The sequence below is a fragment of the Monodelphis domestica genome, chromosome 3 (assembly GCF_027887165.1).
Source record: "Monodelphis domestica isolate mMonDom1 chromosome 3, mMonDom1.pri, whole genome shotgun sequence".
Classification (NCBI taxonomy): Eukaryota; Metazoa; Chordata; class Mammalia; order Didelphimorphia; family Didelphidae; genus Monodelphis; species Monodelphis domestica.
The window spans coordinates 450,510,457-450,534,550 of NC_077229.1; the positions used below are offsets into that span (position 1 = coordinate 450,510,457).

At 36.4% G+C, this 24,094-nt stretch overlaps 1 long non-coding RNA gene across 3 annotated transcripts in view; it reads right to left on the bottom strand.

Moving 5' to 3' along the window:
- Positions 1 to 23,872, bottom strand: part of LOC103093123 (uncharacterized) — an 83,869-nt gene extending 59,997 nt beyond the window's left edge. For 2 of the 3 annotated variants that reach the window (XR_008917872.1, XR_008917871.1), the window contains exons 1-4: positions 23,420 to 23,872; positions 15,569 to 15,634; positions 1,277 to 1,353; positions 944 to 1,139 (exon numbers count right to left, since the gene is read on the bottom strand). This is a non-coding gene — a long non-coding RNA (uncharacterized LOC103093123). The remainder of the gene's footprint in view (positions 1 to 943; positions 1,140 to 1,276; positions 1,354 to 15,568; positions 15,635 to 23,419) is intronic. The other variant, XR_008917873.1, reaches the window with a different exon arrangement.
- Positions 23,873 to 24,094: the final 222 nt, after the last annotated feature.

A 24,094-nucleotide genomic window follows, 5' to 3' on the forward strand; every position in this document is an offset into this window, starting at 1 on the left:
CAGAAAGCTGTGCATGCCAAAGGAGTTCAGTATTGTCATAGAAGAGATCCAGCACAGAGTCCAAGCTAAGATGGGATTCTCTACACATGATGAGGTCCTACAGATCCTCCTGTTTGTGGGTGGCACCAAATCCATTACATCAATCCAAAAACAATGCAGAGAACTCATAAATGTGGGCTAGAATCACTTTAAAGAATTTGACCTCTTCATTTCTCAAATAAATAGAAAATGGGGTCAAATTTATAAAAAATACATGACATTTTCAATTGGAAAATGGTCAAAGGATATGAACAGGCAGTTTTCAGAAGAAATCAAAACTACCTTTGTAGTCATGAAAAAATGTTCTAAATCACTATTAATTGGAGAAGCGGAAATTAAAACAACTCTAGGGTACCATCTCACACTTACCCGATGGGTTAATATGATAAAAAGAAATTGACAACTGTCAGAGAAGATACGTGAAAATTGAAACACCAGTGAACTGTTGGTGGACTTGTAAACTGAACAACCATTCTGGAGAGAAATTTGGAAAGATGCACGAATGGCTATAAAACTGTACATACCTTTGATCCAGTAATACCACTACTAGGTCTGTATCCCAAATAAAAAAAAAATTAAGGGGAAAAGACCTATTTGTACAAAAATATTTATAGCAGTTCTTTTTTTTTGTGGTGGCAAAGAATGTGAAACTGAAGTGATGCACATCCACTGGGGAATGGCCAAACAAGTTGTGGAATATGATTATGATGAAATACTATTTTCTAAAAGAAATTATTTACCAAAGAATTTCAAAAAACTTGAAAAGACTTACATAATTTGATACAAAGTGAAGTAAACTAATGGCAATATAAAATGTTCAACTGTGAATGACTTAGCTATTTTCTGCAATACACAGATTCAAGACAATTCCAAAGGACTTATGCTGAAAATGCTATCCACTTACAGTGAGAGAACGAATGGAGTCTGAATTCAGATCGAAGCATACTCTTTTTTTACTTCATTTTTTAAGTTGTTTTTGATCCATATTTTCTTTCACAACATGACCAATATGGAAATACGTCTTGCAAAACTGCCCATGTATAAACTATTTCAAATTGCTTGTTTACTCACTGAGGAGGAGGAGAAGGAAGAGAGAGAATCTGGAACCCAAATTTTTAAAAAGAATGTAAAAAAATGTTTTTGCATGTAATTGGGAAAAGAAGAATAACAACTACCACCTGGTTGAACCAGGCATTGGTAGTCATACAGGGAAATCAAGTATATAAAGAATACTTACTATCTATCAATAGTTTCTAACCTGAGATTCACAGATGACTAAGGGATCCATGAATAGACTTCAGGGCATCTGTGAATCTGTGAATATTAAGAGGAAAAAAATTACATATTTATTTCAACATTTTGATTTCCTTTACTTTGGGTGCTGAAAAACATTTTTCTAAGGAATATATTGACTTTACCACATTGTCAAAAAGGTCCATAACACACACACACACACACACACACACACACACACACACACAAAATTAAGTATAATTTGTTTAGATTATGCTAAAAAGTTTAATAAACAAAGTTAGAAAAACCATCCATCTGTATGTGTGTATATATGTATATGCCTGTATGTACATATTACATGTGTACATATATGAATATATTTTCCATATACAAATGTGTATATATATATGAATAAATGAACTATGAGTGAATAAATGAAATCATTTAAATGTTGACTCTGTTGGGTATTCTGCTAAGCACTAATCACAAAAAATAAACAAGCAAGATAGCACCTACTTTCAGGGAACTTATAAGCAAAAAAAGAGAAAGTAACAAACAAAAGAGAAGTGAAATGGAATGGTCCTGGTTGGGATAAGTATTAGTAGCAAGGGTACAAAATGTTCAGAAAGTATTGTGTTATCCTAGCCCAGGATGCTAGAAGCAGTATGTGCTGGGACACGTGTGTATGTGTGCACGCATGTACATCGTATTGATGGTTGAACTCTCTAATTGGTAAATTGGCAATCTATTTGTCCATCTGTGAAAGGTAGTGAGCTTCTGTTATGTCATTCCTGCTGTCAGCTCAAGTCTTCCTAGATATTTGGTAAGTGCTAAATTTTTGTGGGATGCAGTGCTGTTTTTTTTATAATTCCTACTGATTCTTTCCTAATCTCCATTGAGCTCTAAGTCCAGCCTCCTACAGTGGCGATGGCCTGGCTCTAAAATTGCCATCATAAACTCTTCCATTACAAAACCCCATGACCATGCTGCTCCTCTTTGTTGACATATTGTTGGTTGAGTTTGGTTCCACTCATATCTTAGCTATTTTATAGGCTCCATCTGGAGGTAAATAGCTTTCCATTACACACCATAAATCTAATGGCATATATACCTGTTATCAGACATTATTATTGATCAGCAAATAGTGTGCACTGCTTTCAAAAATATTTTTGGAAATTTGTTGTGGTTGAGTTTTTTTTAATCTCATGATTATGTTCTATGAAAGTATCCTCTTTGTCCTGTGTTCTGATGATATTATACAAGTTTTACTTAAGGTACTTTCCAAATAGTAGTCTATTTTTAATTTTTTGACATGTACATTAATATTGGAATTGCATGGGTAGTAAATGCTTTAAAAGCATTTTTCTATTTGTATGTTTACACTCAGTACACAATAAGTATTTTTAAACTATTGTAAAAATACCTATTGCATTCATTCAGTCACAATAAAATATACTAAAGTTAAGTTTTGCAATAACTAGGGAAAGTATACCTAAAATATATATATATTGAGTAGAATCATTAGATTAGGAAGGAGATGAAATGTTCTTATTATTTTCCTCTTAGGAAAAAAAAACTTCAGTATTTGTAAAATATAGGAATTAAATAATAATAATAATAAAAGGAAATGGCACAACCCTCCAGTATCTTTGCCAAGAAAATCCTAGTGTCCCAAAGAATTGGGCATAACTGAAAAACAACTCAACAACAGTTACTTTAACCATATTTTTTGTATTGAGCTTTAATTTCATGATTCAAGTCTCTAATTATTGTCATTATTATCTGTTCAATAGACCAGATTTTTAATATATTGTATAATATTGTTCCAGAGTTCAGGAAAATAGATTCATAGGCTTCTAGATTTAGATTCATAGGATTATAGATTCGGCTTCTTTGAACTGAAAGGGATATGAGAAATCATTCAGTGCCTCTCTTTATAGGTAAAGAAACTGAGGCACCAAAGCGATTGCATGATTTCCCCAGGATCCTGCAGCTCGTAAGTATCCGAGAAAGGATTTGGTCCTAGTTCTTAATCTGGACTATACTATCTGCACTTCAGTCACTCTTTTTGTGCTGCCTCCAACTGAACTGAGCAGGCTTACAACCTAGTTCTAATGACATGCATAGAACTGCACTAGGCTCAGTGGAAAAGAATAAATGACTCAAATCTCAAAAAGGTTACAGTCTCAATGGAGAGACAAAAGGAAGCAGCTCAAAAATGATTAGGGAGAGCTGGAGGGAAGTCAGAGTATTAAGAAATCCACCCCCACTCCCAGGACACCCTCCTTTTCTTTCCTTCTTTCCTCCCCCTTTCCATGCCACTAACTGTCTCAGAATCCATCTGAGTTGGCCAAGTGATAGCAAGACCAGATTTCACCAAAGACCCTTCTCCCTTCTCCCAATTCCTGATCCCCAGATCATCCCAGAACCCATTAGATCTCTGAAAGTTAGAAAGAGCCACCACCACCAGGAACATCCTCCCTCCTTGACCTGAAATAGACAGGGGGCACACTGAAAGAGTGTTGGACCTAGAGGAATGAAGATTCAAATTCAAATCCAGCCTTAGGCATTTGCTAGATCTGTGATCCTGGCCAAGTCACTTAACTTCTGTCTGTTTCCATTTCCTGAAGTTCTTGGAGGGTTTGTTTGTTTTTTTTTTTTACAATGAACAAAAATGTTTTATTGGAACATATACACAAAGGGAGGAAAAGAGGTATCTGCATCATCAAATACGGAAAGTCCAAGAAATAATATCACCTCTCTCCCAGGTGTCATCACTAAAATTCAGCAAAAGTTAGACTGAGGGGGGCAGTTGGGTGGCTCAGTGGATGGAGAGCCAGGACCAGAGACAGGAGATTCTGGGTTCAAATCTAGCCTCAGACACATCCCAGCTGTGTGACCCTGGGCAAGTCACTTAACCCCCATTGCCTAGCCCTTACCCCTCTTCTGCTGGGAACTAATACCTAGTATTGACTCCAAGGTGGAAGGTGAGGGCTAGACTGAGGCACGTGTTCTCTAAGGAAGATAACATTTTATTCATAAGGGTGCTAACTGCCAACAGAGTGGGTCATTGTCTGCCTCAGTTTAGACAAGGAAGACAACTCATTTTTACAAGATTAGAACAAAAATCAGCACCGGATAGGTGAGGAAATAACAAAATTGATTGTAGTGTTGATGGGGTGGTGCACGTGATTTGGTTACATGGTTGAGGCTCGTGATTGGTTGGAAGTTGGGAACGAGGGGCTAGCAACAACCCCCTCCTGCCCTCCTGAGTCCAAGAATTGTTCATTGTTTGAATCCACCTGCAAGGTTAAAGATAGCAAACCAGACATCCTTGAAGGGATAGCGTGGTGGCACAAAGATGCTACACTGGACTCCCTGGTATCCACCAGCATTCCTCAAGAGAAGCAGATTTCTTTGAGGCAAGAATAGAACAGTGATTAGCAAAAGAACTAGACTTTTAACTCATTACCAACCAGCTGAATTTCTGAACTGAGTTCAGGGGCAAAGAACTGTGGCTTGTCCAGTTATGGGACAAAATCAATTAGCTTTAAGTAGGATTGATTAAAAAATGACACAGAATTAATTTAACCTTCTCACTGGGTTATTGAATAGATAAGATGAGATATTTGTAAAGTGTGTCACAAAGCTTAAAACATTATGGAAGAGCTATTATTATTAGTCATAGCAGCAGTAAGAGTTATTATTATTATTATTAATCTCTCTTTATTCACTTCCCCACATATTGTATTCATTCAATCAATCACACTAGAACAAGCTAAAGTTAAACATTTTGTAATAACCAACAAAAATTAACCTAGAAACATATATTGAGAGGAGTCATGGGATAGGAGGGAGACGAAGTGGCATTATTTTCCTCTTGGTAAAAATTGCTCCAGTATTTGTGCAAGACAAATAAGAGATTTGTGAAAGCTATATTGTCACCCATAATACCCAAAGTCTTCAAGATATTATTCTGAGCCCAAAGAAATTCAGTCAGCAAGCTGATGAGATCAGGCTCAATTTTTTTTAAATAAAATAAAAATTATTATACTTCTCCTTTGCAAGATTCCCAAGAATATCAGGAATCAATTTATTTATTTATACACATTTATGTTCTGTCTCTTGCACGTCTTCCGTCCTCCTCACTGAACAGTAAAAAAAAAATTAAACCCTAATAAAATATTTACAGTTCAGTAAAAAAAAAATCCCACGATGCTCATGTTCAAACATGTAGGTCTCATTCTGCATCTTAATTCCATTCCTTCTTTGGTAGGAAGGGAGCATCATGCTTCATCTTCAGGCTTCTGAGTTTTTCTTTTATCATGAAATTGTTCTAAGTTACAGTCTTTCAAAGTAATTTTTCTTTATAATATTGTTGTCATTGTACATACTGTTCTAGTTCTGCTCACTTCACTCTGCATCAGTTCATAGGGGTTTTCCCAGTTTCCTTTGAAACCATTTGTTTCATCAGTTCTAATGACACAATAATATTCCATTGCATACGTATGCCATAATTTATTTAGCCATTTCCTAATAAGTGGGTATCTCTTTAGTTTCCAGTTTGGAAAGAGAAGAAAGGGTTGCTATAATTTTTTTTGCATCTATGGAGCATTTCCTTCTTTCTTTGAACTCCTTGGACTTTAGTCTTAGTCGAGGTATTTCTGAGTAAAGCGATATGCTAAGTTTAGTGATTTAGGGGTTGAGGTTCCAAATTGCTTCCCAGAATTGCTGGTCTAATTCATAGCCACACCAACAGTGCCTCAAAGTGCCTGTTTTCTCCCATCTCCTCCAACATTTGTCAGTTTCTTCTTTTATTACTTTTGCCAATCTGATGGGTGAGGTAGAACTTCAGCATAGTCTTGCTTTGCTTTTCTTTTATTATTAGTGATTTTTAATATAGTTTTAGATAGCTTCAATCTCTTCCTTTTAAAATTGCCTATTTAGGGGCTGCTTGGTAGCTCAGTTTTTTGTTGTTTTTTGGTTTAGCATCCATCTTTAATCCTGACATACTGCACAATGACAAGTCATATGTTTTGGTCTCTTGTCTGCAGTAGACTTTTAGTCTGCATAGACTTTTAGTGTCTCCTGACTTAACTACCCCTCTCTTACTCTTTATTCAACCTATATTTATCCTTCACTCTTTTACTTTATTCTCTCTTGACATTCTCAACTATTCCTTGTCTCAGATTCTCTTTAACCTATGAAAATTTCTTCTCTCCAGTGTAGAAAGCGAGCATCCCATCCCCTTTCCAGTATTTAAAATTACTGTTGTAGCAAAGTTTCATCCATCCTTCTGGCCTCTCATCCTAGACTGGACAGTTGTCAGAGTTTGATATCAGACATCAATCGACATAGGTCTTCCTAGACATCTCTGAAATTATTCATTAAGAAATGTTGAGAGGACTTTCAGGTAAGCATGGTAGCAGTCTAGACACAAGACTCCTCCTCTCCTCAGCACCCACTGATATAGACTACCTCAAAAGACCAAAAAAACCATTTTCATAAGAACAGAGGGACTCTACAGTAGGGCACAGCATTGAAGGTACATGGGATTTGGGCATTTCCACACTATAAGGGGGTGAAAAAGCTCCCACTCAAATGTGAGTCAATCTACCCTCCCCCACCCCACCTACGGAGCCAGAGTCAGAGCCAGTGTGCCAGAATCAGAGAGTGAGCGAGGGGCACCTCAAGAGAGAGCAAGGGGCACCTCTAGGTCCTTGGGAGCTGACTAAGACCACCAAAGACCTACAACTGAGAGCAGCTACACCTGAAATCCCAGCAGACGGGGAGCACAGATCATGGGAGCTCCTGGGAAGGCAGTGCAGAGAAAAGCTGCAAACAGCGGAGGTGGAGATTTGAGAGCTTGCCACAGGCAAAATCCTTGCTCCTTAACTCCATACACAGAGAACCTGCCCAGCTCACTCAGATTTCTGACTAAAAAAGGAAGGTAAAACCTCCACAGTAATGGCAAATTGCGCACAGGACCAACAAACACCTTCCAAGAAAAAAAAAAGGCAGTGACACTCAAAAATTTTTATGAAGGAAAAACCCAGGCTACAGAGGAAATACAGGAGGAAATTCAAACAAAGACAAAACCTTCTAAAGAAATGGAAATTGTCCACAAGCTCTGGAAGAATTTAAATTGGAGCTTATCAAAAAAAATGGAAACCTACTGGCAAGAGAAGTGAGAAATGGTTCAAAGAGAAAATTTAAAAATTATAGCAGAAAATCAAAAGATTAAAGCAGAAAACCAGGCCTTAAGGACCAGAATTGAGCAACTGGAAACCAATGATCTTGCAAAACAGCAAGAATTAATAAAGCAAAGTCAAAAGTCTGCAAAATAGAAGAAAACATAAAATATCTCACTGAAAAGATGATGGGGATCAGGAAAACAGAGCACAAAGAGACAATTTGAGAATCAGTGGTCTATCTGAAAAGCCAGAAATATACAGAAATCTTGACATCATGCTATAATAAATTATCCAAGAAAACTGCCCTGAAGTTCTGGAACAAGGAGCTAAAATAGATATTGAAAGAGTCCATAGAACATCCTCTACACTAAATCCCCAAAAGACAACTCCCAGGAATGTAATTGCCAAATTCCTGAGCTTTCAAGCTAAGGAGAAAATTCTACAAGAAGGCAAAAAGAGACAATTCAGATACCAAGGAGCACCAATCAGGAAAACACAAGACCTGGCAGCTCCTACATTAAAAGACTGCAAGGCTTGGAACATGATATTCAGAAAGGCAAGAGAACTGGTTCTTCAAACAAGAATCACCTATCCATCAAAATTGACTATATACTTCCAGGGAAAAGTATGGGCATTCAACAAAATAGAAGATTTTCAAGTATTTGTAAAGAAAAGACCAGAACTAAGTGGAAGGTTTGATATCCAAACACAGAGATCAAGAGAAACATGAAAAGGTAAATAAGAAAGAGAGGGAAAAGGGGAAATTTTTTTATTCAAACTCTCTTCTTTAAGGGCTACAATTATATCAAATTATATATATTAATATATGGGGAAAATATTATTTGTAACTCAAAAATTGTATTCATTATTATAGTAATTAGAAGAATCACTCATAGGAAAAGTTTGGGGCATTAAGGGCTATAAGATGATATGCCAAAAAAAAAAAGGAAAAAAGGTGGAGGGGGGAATCGAAGATGATACCAAGAGATATTTGAAGAAATAAAATAAATAGGATAATCTTTATCACACAAAGATACATATGGGAAGGGGAGGGGGAAGAATACTCTTATAAGAAGGAGAGGAAGAGACTGCTAATAGGTAATACTTAAACCTTATTCTCAGTGAAATCAATTCTGAGAGGGAAGAGCACCTAGATCCATTGGGATCTTGAATTCCATCTTATCCTACAGGGTAAATGAGAAGGGAAAACTAAGGGGGTAGAGGGGAAAGGAATACAAAAAGGGAGGGAAGGAAAGGGGGGAGGGAACTTAACAGACCCTAAAAAAACAACAAGGAAGTAAAAAGGGAGGGGCCAGAAAGGCAAGCATATTAAGGGAAGGGAATAGGGGGACTGATTAAAAGTAAACCACTGGTTTAAAGGGATATAGCAAAAGAAGAAAGGACAGAACTAGGAGAGGATATCGAAATGATAGGGAATTCACAAGTGACAATCATAACTTTGAATGTGAATGGAATGAACTCACCCATAAAACATAGACAAATAGGAGAATGGATTAGGATCCAAAATCCTACCATATGTTGTCTATAAGAAACACACCTGAGGTGGGTAGATACTCACAAGGTCAGAATTAAAGGTTGGAGTAAGACCTAATGGGCCTCAACTGATAGAAAGAAGGCAGGAGTTGCAATCATGATATCTGACAAAGCCAAAGTAAAAACAGACCTGATGAAAAGGGATGGTATAGTATCCAAATTTATAAAGGAGAAACTAGTAGAATTGAAGGAGGAAATAGAGAGTAAAACTATACTAGTGGGAGACCTGAATCTACCACTATGAAATTTAGATAAATCAAATCAAAAAAAAAAATAAGAAAGAGGTAAAAGATATGAATGAAATCTTAGAACAATTAGAGTTAATAGATAGAAGGAGAAAAATAAATAGGGACAAAAAAGAATACACCTTCTTTTCAGCAGCACATGGTACACTCACAAAGATTAACCAAATACTAGGTCATAAAATCATGGCATACAAATGCAGAAAAGCAGAAATAATAAATGCAACATTTTCAGATCATAAGGCAATAAAAATAATGATCAGTAAGGGTACGTGGAGAGTGTGGAAGAGGCATGAAGAAAGAGAGAATTTCATGCATGCAAAACAAAGTAGACCTCAGCTGTCAATCAAGAAAACACATTCCAAATAGAATGTTCCCAGGAAAGACAGTTGGAGAGTCAAGCCAGGCTGAAGGGGGAAGAAGCTCTCAACTGGACCCCAGTTAGCTTCTGTCCTAGGCTGAAGAAACCTTGGGGGGGGGGGCGGGGATTCTGGAGCTAGGCTGAGAAAAAATTAACTTTTGTTGGTGGCTTAGAGTGTGAAGAACTGATTATATATTTGAGATTTGAGTTTGATGGAAGAAGAAAGAAGATTAAACAGTTGTCCTCCCATCTCCCTGACAGATTTTTGTGTCACAGCTGTGACAGGACTGACATTTCCAAAATCCTCCTAACCCTCCTTATAGATTATGGAAAACCTCATCCCTCTCACCTCATCTTCCATCCTTATCCTCCCCGATAAACCTCCTTACTTGAGAAAGAGAACAAGTGTATCTTCTCTAAACCTCACAGTTCACCTTTGAATTTCTTAGAAGGGTGGCTGACTAACAGGGGGGAGGGGAAGGGAGGCAGGAGGGCGTGGGTGGAAAACTGGGAGTTGGAGGGTAGGAAATATCTTGATCTATTAGCCATCAGTTATGATCAATAGGCAACCCCAGAGTATCCCCTCTAGTAGTATCTCTCTATCTCTCAGAAGTATCTCTATCTCCATTACAACTAGGCACCCTGAGGTTCCCCTACTATCTCTCTAGTCACTGCCAGAGTATCTCAGTTATTATAACTAGAAATATCTCCCACAGTGTCCTTTCTATTTACAAGAGTCAAATCAAAAATTAATTGGAAATTAAATAATATGATTCTCCAAAATTGGTTAGAGAACAAATCATAGAAACAATTAATAATTTCACTGAAGAAAATGACAATGATGAGACATCCTTTCAAATTCTATGGGAAGCCAAAGTACTTAGGGGAAATTTTATATCCTTGAGTTCATATATTAACAAATTAGGGAGGGCAGAGGTCAATGAATTGGACATGCAAATCAAAAAACTTGAAAGCAAACAAATTAAAACCCCCCAGAGGAAAACCAAATTAGAGATTCTAAAAATTAAGAGAGAAATTAATAAAATTGAAAGTGATAGAACTATTGAACTAATAAATAAGACTACAAGCTGGTATTTTGAAAAAAACAAACAAATTAGACAAAGTACTGGTCAATGTAATAAAAAAAGGAAAGAAGAAGACCAAATTAACAGTATCATAGATGAAAAGGGAAAACTCACCTCCAATGAAGAGGAAATTAAGGCAATCATTTTTTTTGCCCTATTTTGCCCAATTATATGGCAATAAATATGTTAATCTAGGTGATGTGGATGAATATTTACAAAAATATAAATTGCATAGATTAATAGAAGAAGAAATAGAATTCTTAAATAATCCCATGTCAGAAAAAGAAATTGAACAGGCCATCAAAGAACTCCCTAAGAAAAAAATCCCCAGGGCCTGATGGATTCACAAGTGAATTCTATCAAACATTCAAAGAACAGATAATCCCAATACTATACAAACTATTTGACATAATAAGTAAAGAGGGAGTTCTAGTACTGATTCTAAAGCCAGGCAGGTCAAAAATAGAGAAAGAAAACTATATACTAATCTCCTTAATGAACATAGATGCAAAAATCTTAAATAGGATACTAACAAAAAGACGCCAGCAAGTGATCAGGAGGGTTATTCACTATGATCAGGTGGGATTTATGCCAGGAATGCAAGGATGGTTCAATATCTGGGAAACCATCCACATAATTGACCATATCAACAAGCAAGCCAAAAAAATCACATGATTATCTCAATAGACGCAGAAAAAACCTTTGACAAAATACAACACTCATTTCCTATTGAAAACACTAGAAAGTATAGGAATAGAAGGGTCTTTCCTAAAAATAATAAACAGCATCTATCTAAAACCATCAGCCAACAATATCTGCAATGGGGATGAACTAGAAGCCTTCCCAATAAGATCAGGAGTGCAATAAGGATGCTCATTATCACCTTTATTGTTTAACATTGTACTAGAAACACTAGCAGTAACAATTTTTTGAATTGTTGAATTGAATTGAAGGTATTAAAATTGGCAATGAAGAGACCAAGCTATCACTCTTTGTGGATGATATAATGGTCTACTTAAAGAATCCTAGAGAATCAACTAAAAAGCTAGTGGAAATAATCAACAACTTTAGCAAAGTTGCAGGATACAAAATAAACCCACATAAGTCATCAGCATTTCTATATATCTCCAACACATCTCAGCAACAAAAATTAGAAAGAGAAATTCCATTCAAAATCACCCTAGACAATATAAAATACTTGGGAATCTATCTGCTGAGACAAACACAGGAACTATATGAACACAACTACAAAACACTTTCCACACAATTAAAACTAGATCTGATCAATTGGAAAAACATTAACTGCTCATGGGTAGGATGAGCTAACATAATCAATTTGACCATCCTACCCAAACTTATCTATTTATTTAGTGCCATACCCATCGAACATCCAAAAAAGTTTTTTACTGATTTAGAAAAAACCAAAACAAAGTTCATTTGGAAGAACAAAAGATCAAGGATATCCAGGGAAATAATGGAGAAAATGCAAAGGAAGGAGGATGTGCAGTCCCAGATCTCAAACTATACTATAAAGCAGTGGTCATCAAAACAATTTGGTACTGGCTAAGAGACAGAAAGGAGGATCAGTGGAATAGACTTGGGGTAAGTGACCTCAGCAAATCAGTCTATGACAAGCCCAAAGATCCCAGTTTTGGGGACAAAAATCCACTTTTTGATAAAAACTGCTGGGAAAATTGGAAAACAGTACTGGAGAGATTAGGCTTGGATCAACACCTCACACCCTACACCAAGATAAATTCAGAATGGGTGAATGACCTGAACATAAAGAAGGAAACTATAAGTAAATTAGATGAACACAGAATAGTATACATGTCAGATCTTTGGGAAAGGAAAGATTTTAAAACCAAGCAAGACTTAGAAAGAGTCACAAAATGTAAAATAAATAATTTTGACTATATCAAATTAAAAAGGTTTTGTACAAACAAAACCAATGTAACCAAAATCAGAAGGGAAATAGCAAACTGGAAAACAATCTTCATAACATAACATAACATAAAAGGTCTAATTACTCAAATTTACAAAGAGCTAAATCAATTGTACAAAAAATCAAGCCATTCCCCAACTGAGAAATGGGCAAGGGACATGAATAGGCAGTTTTCAGTTAAAGAAATCAAAACTATTAATAAGCACATGAAAAAGTGTTCTAAATCTCTTATTATCAGAGAGATGCAAATAAAAAAAAAACTGAGGTGTCACCTCATACCTAGCAGATTGGCTAACATGAAAGTAATGAATGAATGAGGGGATGTGGCAAAGTCAGTCGGGACACTAATTCATTGCTGGTGGAGTTGTGAAATGATCCAAACATTCTGGAGGGCAATTTGGAACTATGCCCAAAGGGTGCTAAAAAACTGTCTGCCCTTTGATCCAGCCATAGCACTGCTGGGTTTGTAACCCAAAGAGGTAATAAGGAAAAAGACATGTACAAGAATATTCATAGCTGCGCTCTTTGTGGTGGCCAAAAATTGGAAAATGTGGGGATGCCCTTCAATTGGAGAATGGCTGAACAAATTGTGGTATGTGTTGGTGATGGAATACTATTGTGCTCAAAGGAATAATAAAGTGGAGGAATTCCATGGAGACTGGAACGAACTCCAGGAAGTGATGCAGAGTGAGAGGAGCAGAACCAGGAGAACATTGTACACAGAGACTGATACACTGTGGTACAATCGAATGTAATGGACTCCTTCATTAGTGGCAATGCAGTGATCCTGAACAACTCGGAGGGATTTATGAGAAAGAACACTATCCACATTCAGAGGGGAAATTGTGGGAGTAGAAACACAGAAGAAAAACAACTGCTTGATTACATGGGCCGAGGGGATATGATTGGGGATGTAGACTCTAAATGAGCATCCTAGTGCAAACACCACGAACATGGAAATAGGTTCTGATCAAGGACACATGTAATACCCAGTGGAATTGTGCGTTAGCTATGGGGGGGGGAGAGGCCTAGAAAATGATTTTTGTAACCAAGGAATAATTTTTGAAATTGACCAAATAAAAAATGTTTTAAAAAATGTTCATTTCTTATAATACAATATTTAATTGTATTTATATGCCACAATTAATTAGTCATCCCCCAACTCATAGGCACTCTTATAATTTATAGTTTTTTGTTATGATAAAAATTGCTGCTATAAACATTCTTTACATTTGGGTCCCTATTTTCTTTCTTTGATCTCTTTGGAATCGAGGGCTCTTAGTGATATAGCTGAGTAGAAGGATGTGCCCAGTTTAATGACTTTTGGAGTATAATTTCAAATTGCCTCCCAGAACAGATAAACCAATTCAGAACACCACCAGCAGAACATTAATGTATCTATTTTCTGATGGCCTCTCTAACAATTGTGATTTTCTTTTCCTGGTGATATTACACAATCTGACAAATATGAAGCAAAAAAAATCTAAGTTCTTTTAATTTGTATTTTTCTAATTATTGGTGAATTGAAACACTTTCTTATATGAATATAGTTTAGATTTTTTCACTTATTGCTTAATCATTTTTCTATCTTGGGGGAATCATTTTTTTACTTTTTATGTCTAAGACATGCATACTTTTGGAAATATCTTCATGGTATGAGATTTTGGTCTATATTTAATTTCTGCCAGGCTACTATCTAGTTTTGTAGTCTAATAGTTAGGACTTTAGGTTTATGTATGAAATCTGTTCCACTGATAAATTACTTTTTAAAATCATTACTAAATTGTTTAGAATACTACTGTTTTATAGTTCTATAATCATTTGGTGGCTTAATTTGATATGGCACTGAAAAAGTAAATTAATTTAGGTATTATTGACATTTTTATTATATTGGCTCAACTATGAGCAAATATTATCTCTCCAATCATTTAGGGTTGTCTTCTTTATTTTATAGGAAATGGCTTATAGTAATATTTGTAAAATTTCTGTGACTAAATATTTTATATATTGATGAATCTCTCGGAGTCTTGGTTTCTCTACCTATAGATGGGGATGATGATTCTTACACTATCTACCTCACAATATAATTGAAAGAATAGTGTTTTGTAAGCCTCAAAGCACCATATGTGTGATTTATTACTATTAAATTATGAAAGGAATAACTTATATTTTCATTACTCTGACCTGAATAAAGATACCTCTTTGATTTTATAATTCCAGCCAGCTGTTCTACTGTCATACTTGAAATTTTAAAAAAAATAGTCTATTTCTTCTTCCTGATTCAGATTCTTTCCTTCTCCCTCCTAAAATTTCTTTTCCATTTGAATCCATCAATTACCAAGCATTTAGGCAGCACCTATATGCTGGGTGCTGGAGATACAAAAAACAAACGGGAAGCCTGCCAACAAGTAGGCACTTCACTTCTGTTTTCCTTTTTTCCTCAAATGTAAAATGGGATTAACTGGGTTGTTTTGAGACTCAAATAAGATTCTGTTGGGGAGGGGGGCAGCTAAGTGGCTCAGTGGATAGGGAGTCAGGAGGTCCTGGGTTCAAATCTAGCCTCAAACATTTCCTAGCTGTGTGACCCTGGGCAAGTCATTTATCCCCAATTTCCCAAACCATACCACTCTTTTGCTTTGGAACCAATACACAGGATCAATTCTAAGATGGAAGGTAAAGGTTTAAAAAATTATATATGTTAAATGTTTAATATGGTGCTGGCACATATTAGGTATTTAATAAGTGTCTGTTTCTTTCCCTCATGTCTTCCAGGGCAATCATCTCTTTCAACTACCAAATACAAGCCAGTTAGGGAACACCAACTCTGAGACCTGAGCTTACACCCATTTAATATTTTGCCTACAGGCAGCTTCAACCTAGAAGACAGACTGACACCCTCCTTAAGCAATAATTACCAGTTGTTGCGTGCCCTTCTGCTCCCATGGTTCAGTCCTGCCTTTGTGGCTGTGATAACAGACAATCTATAAAAAAGAGAGTTTTATGAAAAGAAGCTGGTGTTGAGTTATATTTAAATGAATATATGCCAAGTTTGCAAATCACAGCACAAGAAGTAAATGGCAGGTCATGTCTAGGTCTACAATCCTAGCAAAGGGAATAAAATGAACTTAAAAATAAGTTCATTTTTTTAAAAGTAAAGAAGATTTTTAAAAACTTTGAAGAGTTTATACTTTCAGGGTAGAAATTTAGTAATATTGTTTTTCCTTTTACCACAAAGAAAAAACATGGAAAAATCAAAGAGAACATTATGGACCTTCTAGCTGTGAGAAAGTTCAGTCAATATAATCTATTTAATAATAAATCTAAAAGCCAAATAAGGCAGTCTATAGCTAAGAGGTGGACTTGGAATCAGAATAACAGGATGGATTTAAGGTCCAGCTCTATTCCTTACAAGCTCTATAGCCACAGACAAGTCATTAGAGATGAGGCTCCTCATCTCTAAAATGAGAAGTTTCAAAGTAACTACCACACAGGATTGTTGCAAGGAAAGTGCTTTAAAAATTGTAAAATGCTATATGTATTTGGTTAATTAGCTGTGTCTGACTCTTTCTGATCCAGTTTGGAGTTTCTTTGGCAAAGATACTGGAGTGGCTTACCATTTCCTTCTCCAGCTCATTTTACAGATGAGGAAACTGAGGCAAACAGATTTAAGTGATTTGCCCAGGGTCGCACAGCTAGTAACTGTATAAAACTGGATTTGAACTCATGTTTTGCTGACTCTAGAACTAGCAGTCTATCCATTGTGCTACATATATATCATGTGAAATTTTATTATTATGATGAGGTAAGTTACTAGAAAACTCATTTGTTATAGATATAGTTATAGATACGCATTTCCATGCCAAGTTGGTTATAAATTCCAGAGCTCAAATGATTATGGCCTCAAACCATAGTCAGGGTGAGTTAGAAAGAAACATTGTCATTGACGTTTGGGAATAAGATCAAGTGTTGAATTAAACAGGGAATTATAAAGTTAAAGATTAATGAGAAAGCACCACATTGTACCTCCATGTTTATTTCCTTAAAATTTTCCATAAATTTCCTTATTTACTTAAAATTCCTCCTTTTACTATTTATTGTACTTTATTGATTAATAATATACAATAATTTATTAATAATATATTGCTGTTGAGGTTTGTTTTTTTTTAAGTTAGAGGAGTGGGATGAGAAGGATCTCAGATCACACACACTATGAATGGGGGTCCTTCCTGCCACTTGGTGGCAGCATACTCTAATTGCATGGCCAATACTAAGTCTAGAGATGCCTACCTGAAAGTTTTTAATTGAAAAATAAATTTATTATCGTTATTATGATCAAGTATATATTAAACATGTCTTATGGAACCAAATACTGGGGATGCCAAGAATAATAATAAGACATGGTCCTCTCCCTTGGGAAATTTACAATGGAGTTGAGGACATCTAAGATGTGTGTGTGTATCTATGTATGTATATGTGTATATTGCATTGTGTATATGTTGTATATGCAAGGTAGATATTGTTTATGTCTATACTTATGCATATATGCATATATATGTAATTAACAATTATGTAATTGACAAAGGTGTGATTAACAATTCATGTTAATATAAATTGAATGTTAAAATATCATTAATAAACATTAGGAATTCAGAGGGCAGCTGGGTGGCACAGTGGCTAGAATCAGGGAGTCTTCTCTTTCTGAGTTCCAGTCTAGCCTCACTTTTTAGCTGTGTGATCCTGAGCAAATCACTCAACTCTGTTTGCCTTAATTTCTTCATTTGTAAAATGAGCTGTAGAAGGAAATGGCAAACCACTCTAGTATCTTTGCCAAGAAAGAAAAATGGGGTCCCAAAAAAGACACAATGGAAAACTGAACAGCAATAAGAATTCAGAGTAGGGAGAGATAAAGGATTGCATCGTTCAATGAAACTTTGTGGGAAGATGGCATTTGAACTGGAATTTTTGTAGCATATTTCTGTTAGCTAACTGTTCAAGGGAAGCTGTATGGTAAGGATTCATGAGTTACTAATCTTCAGGATTCTCCCCCCCAATCTTGGTAATAGTAGCAACTGCCTCAAAATGTGTACAACCTGTCATTTTGGGTTAGTAAGTAAGCCCAGAGGGTTTGGGTTCAAGTCTCACTAGTTCTTTTTGTATGACCCTGAGGACTCACCTTAATCTTTCAGTCCACACTGTAAGTTTCATGAAAGGTTCCCAAGAAAGTCACAGAGACCAGGTTAGAGACCTGCTTTAAAAAATTGGGAGAAATGGGGGAGCTCTGCAGAACAGAAATAGTTAAAATAAAATTTGTTTTGTTTCTGAAACATATGTGGCATTTAACCTTTTATAATTAAAAATATATTATTTATTATAATAAAATACAATTGTGCCTCCAAATTTTTTGAATTACAACTTTATAAAGAAGATACATTTTTAAAATAATTGATTTGGAAAAATTATGACTACATATAATAAGAAAAGACTACATTGTATTGTCAAAATGCAGAAACAATTGTTCATATGTAATTCTTTCATTGATTAGGGTCTATTTTGGTCAATAACAGAATTTTTATATCATTTTTTTCTTTGAAATTCTTCAGATTTTATGATGAATTTCCAAAACAATAGGCAAAAATGATACCCCTGAAAAAGATAAAACCATATGCAATATAGTTGGTCTCATGCCTTCTTCATAAAATTCCTGTGTTTGTCTTGGCAGATAGATTTCTAAATATTTTATATTCCATGCCTTCTTAAGACTACTAGACCCTGATAAAACTATGCATATCTTTTGACCTAGCAATAACACTACTGGCTCTGTATCTCAAAGAGATCAAAGATGTGGGAAAAGGATCTACTTGTACTAAAATATTTTAGCAGCTTTTTTTGTAGTATCAAAGAATGAAAATTGAGGAGTTGTCCATCACTTGGCATTAGATGAACGAGTTGTAGTATAGGGTTGTAACAGAATACTATTGTACCATGAAGGATAATTAACTAGATAAGTTTGGGAAAACCTGGAAAATCTCATAAGAACTGATGTAAAGTGAAGTGAGCAGAACCAAGAGAACAATGTATACAGTAACAGAAATCTTATAACAATGATCATCTGTGAAAGACTAAAGTATTATCAGCAAAAACAGTTTCCAAGATAACTACAAAGGACACATGAAGGAAATGCTATCCAAATCCAAAGAAGGAACTTTTTGGAATCTGATTATAGATCAAAATATGCCATATTCCACTATATTTCCTCCATGAGATTTTTATTGTATGTGATACATGTCTTCTAGCTTGATAAGCAATGTGGAAATGTGTATTATATGAAAGAGCAGGTGAGGATGTCTCCCCACTTCATTAATCAAAGAAATGAGTGCAAGATGGGTGGAAGTGCAAAACTTTGTTGAAAAATATCACCCTGATCAAGCTTTAAGAAACAGAATTATAAATTGGTTAAATGACCAGGCCATTTGCCAATTTAGAGGAATTTTGAAAGGCAGACAAAAGCAATCATTGGATAGGTTTCTTGTGAAGTCTACTCCTGAAGAATCCCAAGCAGGGTTCAGTGGTGATAAGGGGCAGAAAAGAGAAAGAGAAAGAACTCCAAAAGGGCAGTTGCCCACAGAAAATATGGAAGGGGACTCCTCTTCCAGACAATAACATTTCTCCTCCCCATCACTGTTAGGCCATGAACTCCTACAAATAAAGGTAAAGTTAAGTTTAATTATTTTATTTAATTATTGGTTTTTTTTATTTATGCACTATTAATGTTTATTTAGTAAAGTATAACTCCATTAATGCAGATGATACCTTATAAACTTTGGGTTTTCTGGGTATCTAAAAAGGATTAATTCAATTAACATTATTCTTTATGAGAAAAATTCATTTGTTGTTCTACATTTTTGGTACTCAATCCACCTTCTGGAACTAATTAATGATGAGTACCAAGGCACCACTATAAATACTTTTCCTAAATTTTTCTAAATCAATTATTTTTAAAATGTAGCTTTTTATAAATAAAGTTATAACTTAGGAATTAGGGGGACACAATTGCATTTTGCTATGATAAATTATATATTTTTATTTTTAATTAAAAAGGGTTAAATGAAATGCCATGTGAATATTTTAGAAACAAAACATAATTTATTTTAAATATTTCTATCATCTCTTAGTTTTCAAATATATAAGCTCTATGTCAAAATTATGAAAATTGAAGAATTTACCCTTTTAGAAAAAAGTAGCTACATTTTGTAAGCAGATAATTTTATACACACATATATGCAGTAATTATGCTGGTAAATGCTTAACAAACAGCTCTAGGAGAGAGGGAGGATTGTTCACAGAATACACTTTCAAATTTAATCTGCATTATTAATGTTTTCTCCATCATTTTCTTACATGGAGCCATTAGTTTGTTGCCAAAACTATGGGGTTCCATGGTGAGAATAAATATAATAAAAATTAAATAGGCTTACACAAGTCCATCTGAGCTGGCTCCTCTAGCATGTCACTGTATGTTACATATGTGTATAGCATGTGGGTAGGAATTCTCTGACTGAGACCACAAATTCTTATGGCCTACTGTGATCTCTACTCTTCATCTGTCCTTATAGCTTTCCCTGTGAGGTTCAGTGCTATGAGGCTGCTTAATTCCTCAATAGTTGAATAAGGCTCCCCAATTTTCATCTTCCACCTCTGCTACACTAGCAACCATTTGATTTTGAGCTCTGGTCTAGCCCCATCCTCAAAAAAGAAAGTAAAAAGGAGTACCAAATACCCAGAAAAATCTGGCATGGAACATGTTTAGTCCCCTACAGAAAAAGGAATGTAATGGGGGAAAGGGATCAGAATGATTTTATACAGATTTATACATTTTATACCAATTTTTTCTTTTTTAGATAGAAAATTCTGTAGCATCACACTAGAGTATAGTCAGTTACTAGGCTAATATTAGAGTCTTTTGGGAGCACTAATAGCTTCATTTCAAGGATGCTAATTAGCCATTTTGTCTTTCATCTCCACTGAGCACAATCCTTAAAATGCCAAGGAGAATTCTCTTCCTGGTATCTCCTCCAATGGCAAGGTTTCTCTTATCTCAAGGACAATCCTGCTACTGCCCCTGCCATCACTGGTGCTCCCCTTGTTGAGGGCATTCACTAAGTCAGTGCTGGAATGAAGGAAATACAAAAGGAGAAGCAAGACATCCAGGGGCTACCATGATAACCCTGGCTAAATGAGTCCATGTTCCATGCGGGGAGAGAGGACACCAGGCGAACCTGGTCCACTATTTTGCTGGGGTAGAGAAGGATTCTTCTTTTCTCCCCCCTGACTGACATCATCCTGCCTTTCCTTCACACGACCCATCAGCCAGAAGCTGCCTCTTTTATTCCTATGGAGCTCCCCATGTCAAAAATTTTTCAAGTTCAGCAACCTGGAGTGGGGGTATAAGGTGGGGAGTGGACTGAACCCCGACTTATATAACAGGAAACAGGCAAAAGATATCTGAATGTCCAAAGACCCCACAAGTCAGACAGAGAATATCTGCACATGTTCTCCAAGCAGAAACAGGGGTGGGCAGAAAAGATCTTATACTTGGCTGGAATGCCTTTACAAAACTATGGGGTGCCATATATATATATATATATATATATATATATATATATATATATATTAGTAGTAATATTACTATTTCTTCATCATCTTCTCTCTAACTGAGGAGCCACCTTCGATGTCAAGCATCTTGAAAGTCCTTTGGCTCCTTCCATAAAAGAGGAAATTGGCATAAAGAGAAATAAATGATTTATACCAAGTATATAATCCAGATTCCTAATCCAGATTCTAATTATTTTCTTGCTTAATTCACTACTTTTTGCATATCCGTGAAACAAAACCTACAATTTTCCCCATGAGCTCAGAAAAGAACAGTAAATAAACCACCTGACCCGGATATGGTATTTTATAGATTTTGCCTTTCAAAACCTTGCTGTAACTAATGTTTTGTTGTTATCCTCAGGACAAGTCAGCCATAGGGAAGGCATGGACGCTGTTGACAGACGGAAGCACTCTGGGACAGAGGTCAGATGTCACAGAACTCTTCAATAACAAGGTAAAGGGGAGGACCCATGTGGTCCAACTCCAGCCAAGCTCTTTTCCCACTAAAAAATAACAGCTTTGCTTAACCAAATGAGCTATGGCTTACAAAACTCTTTGCCTCATTCAACCTTTCCAACAACCTCCTGGTGAAATAAGCAGTAAAGATAGCATCATTCTCTTTTTACAGGTGAGGAAACTGAGGCACAGCCAAGTGAAAGGGCTTGATAAAGCCAGTCTCTTGGGTCTAGTCAGATCCTTTACAGCAATAGCAATACATACATATACATTATATAGTGTAGAGAGTGACATGTGTATATATCTCTATTCTTTCCTCATATAGTTGGCTATATGTGTATATATATAGGTACATCTGTCTATACACATGTATGTGTATGTGTTTATATACACATAAATTCTTTGAGGTGTAGGCACAAATATACATACAAATATAAGTATATATACCTGTGTATATTCATGAGTGTATAAGAATAGATTCATATAGATATATAGACTTAGGCATATATAAATATAAACAAACACATAAACATAAGTGTGCATGTATGTGTGTATTTATGTATGTGTATAAATGTGTGCATTTATATATGTATATGTATGCATGTGTATTTATCTATGTATATACATAGATGCCTATCTAAATATGTATATACACACCTATATATGTATACATTCCTGTGCATAGATACATGTGTGACTCTGTGTATACAAATGTGTGTGTCTAGGTATATGTATAACCACATAGATACCTAGACATATGCATAGGTCTATATACCTTTATGTAATATATATTCTATATTCTACAATATGCATATATTAATGCATGTCCATATAGAATAGATTTAACATGTGTTGGTGTATCTTAATATTAATGCAATATATTATATTAATATACACATTAATATAATTAAATAAATCAACATGAGTATATTAATATATAATAAAACAATGTATTAATTAAGATAATATATAATAAAATAATTCTATTGATATAGGTGTCACCTTCTTGTTAATGTAATATTATATATATGTTTGAATGATTTTGTTTAACTAATTAGTCATATGTGACTCTTTCTGACCCCATTAGGAGTTTTCTTGGCAAAGATACTGGAATGTTTTGTTATTTCCTTCTCCAATTCATTTTACAGACCAGGAAACTGAGGCAAATAGAGTGATGTGACTGTTCAGGGTAACACTTTAAAAAGTGTCTGAGGCTGGATTCGAACTGGGGAAGACGGGTCTCCCTGACTCCCAACCCGCAGGTGTGCATTTATACCTATATATGTATATATACACATACAACCATATACAAATCTGTGTATATACGTGCCTACGCATCCACCGATATATGCCTATATGTGTAAATCCATGCATCTGTCTCTACATGAATGCACACATACTAGACATACATGCAAACTAACCCTATAACTTATATACGCCGACCTATTGCCACAGGTTGCCCACAAACACACAAGTACACACATGTATACACTTACCCATACACAATTGTAGTGCATCCATGTACATGTGTGCATGTGTGTGTATATGTGTCTGATTTCCTAGGTCTGTATCTCTCTCTCTGTCCTCGCAGGAGCCCCGTAAAATATTCGTATAGTCCACTTTGCCCACGAGGCGCGGGAGGTGGGAAAGAGACTTACCACGGGTCCCAGGACCCAGGGGTGGAGATGCTGTTCAAGCTGGCTCCCTGTGGCTAAGTAGAAGGCGTTTGGAGGTCGGGCCTGGTAAATGCCTTTCCCGAACTCCGCTCTCCAGGCGGTGCAGAGAGCTGCCTTCGGCGTGTTCCCGCTCGGGCGCTCATTGGTTTATTTACTATAGCTATCTTTGGGACCCTGTTTTCTTTTCGGGAGCAGGGGTGGGCCTCCCTAGAGGAAGGAAGTGTCCTGCACCAGCCAGGGCTTTCCTCTAGGAGGAGCCCAGTCGTCCAGATGAAAGTGACACGCACCAACTCCAACTCCTCACAGGCAAAGGCAGCAATCTGAGCTCCCAGGAATTCGCTCCCCGGGCGGCTCTCGCCTCCTCCCCAGCCCATCTCCCACCAGCTGCCTCCGCTTCTCCTCGGGTTGGAGCTCTCCTTCCCCTCGGTTCCGAGCCCAGACTTCGGAGCGTGCGGCTCTCTCCCCCGTTCCACAGATCCTTGCCCCCCCTCCCCCAGCCAAAAAGCTGCCGCTCCCTTTCCTCGGTTCCCACCCCTCTCGTGCCCTCCCCTCCCATCCCCTTTTCTCCCTTTACCCCGCCCCCCTCTCCACCCCTCCTCTCCCAGAGCCTGACAGCCCGAGAGCTGCCAAGCGGGGCGCAGCCATGGGAAGGGGAGG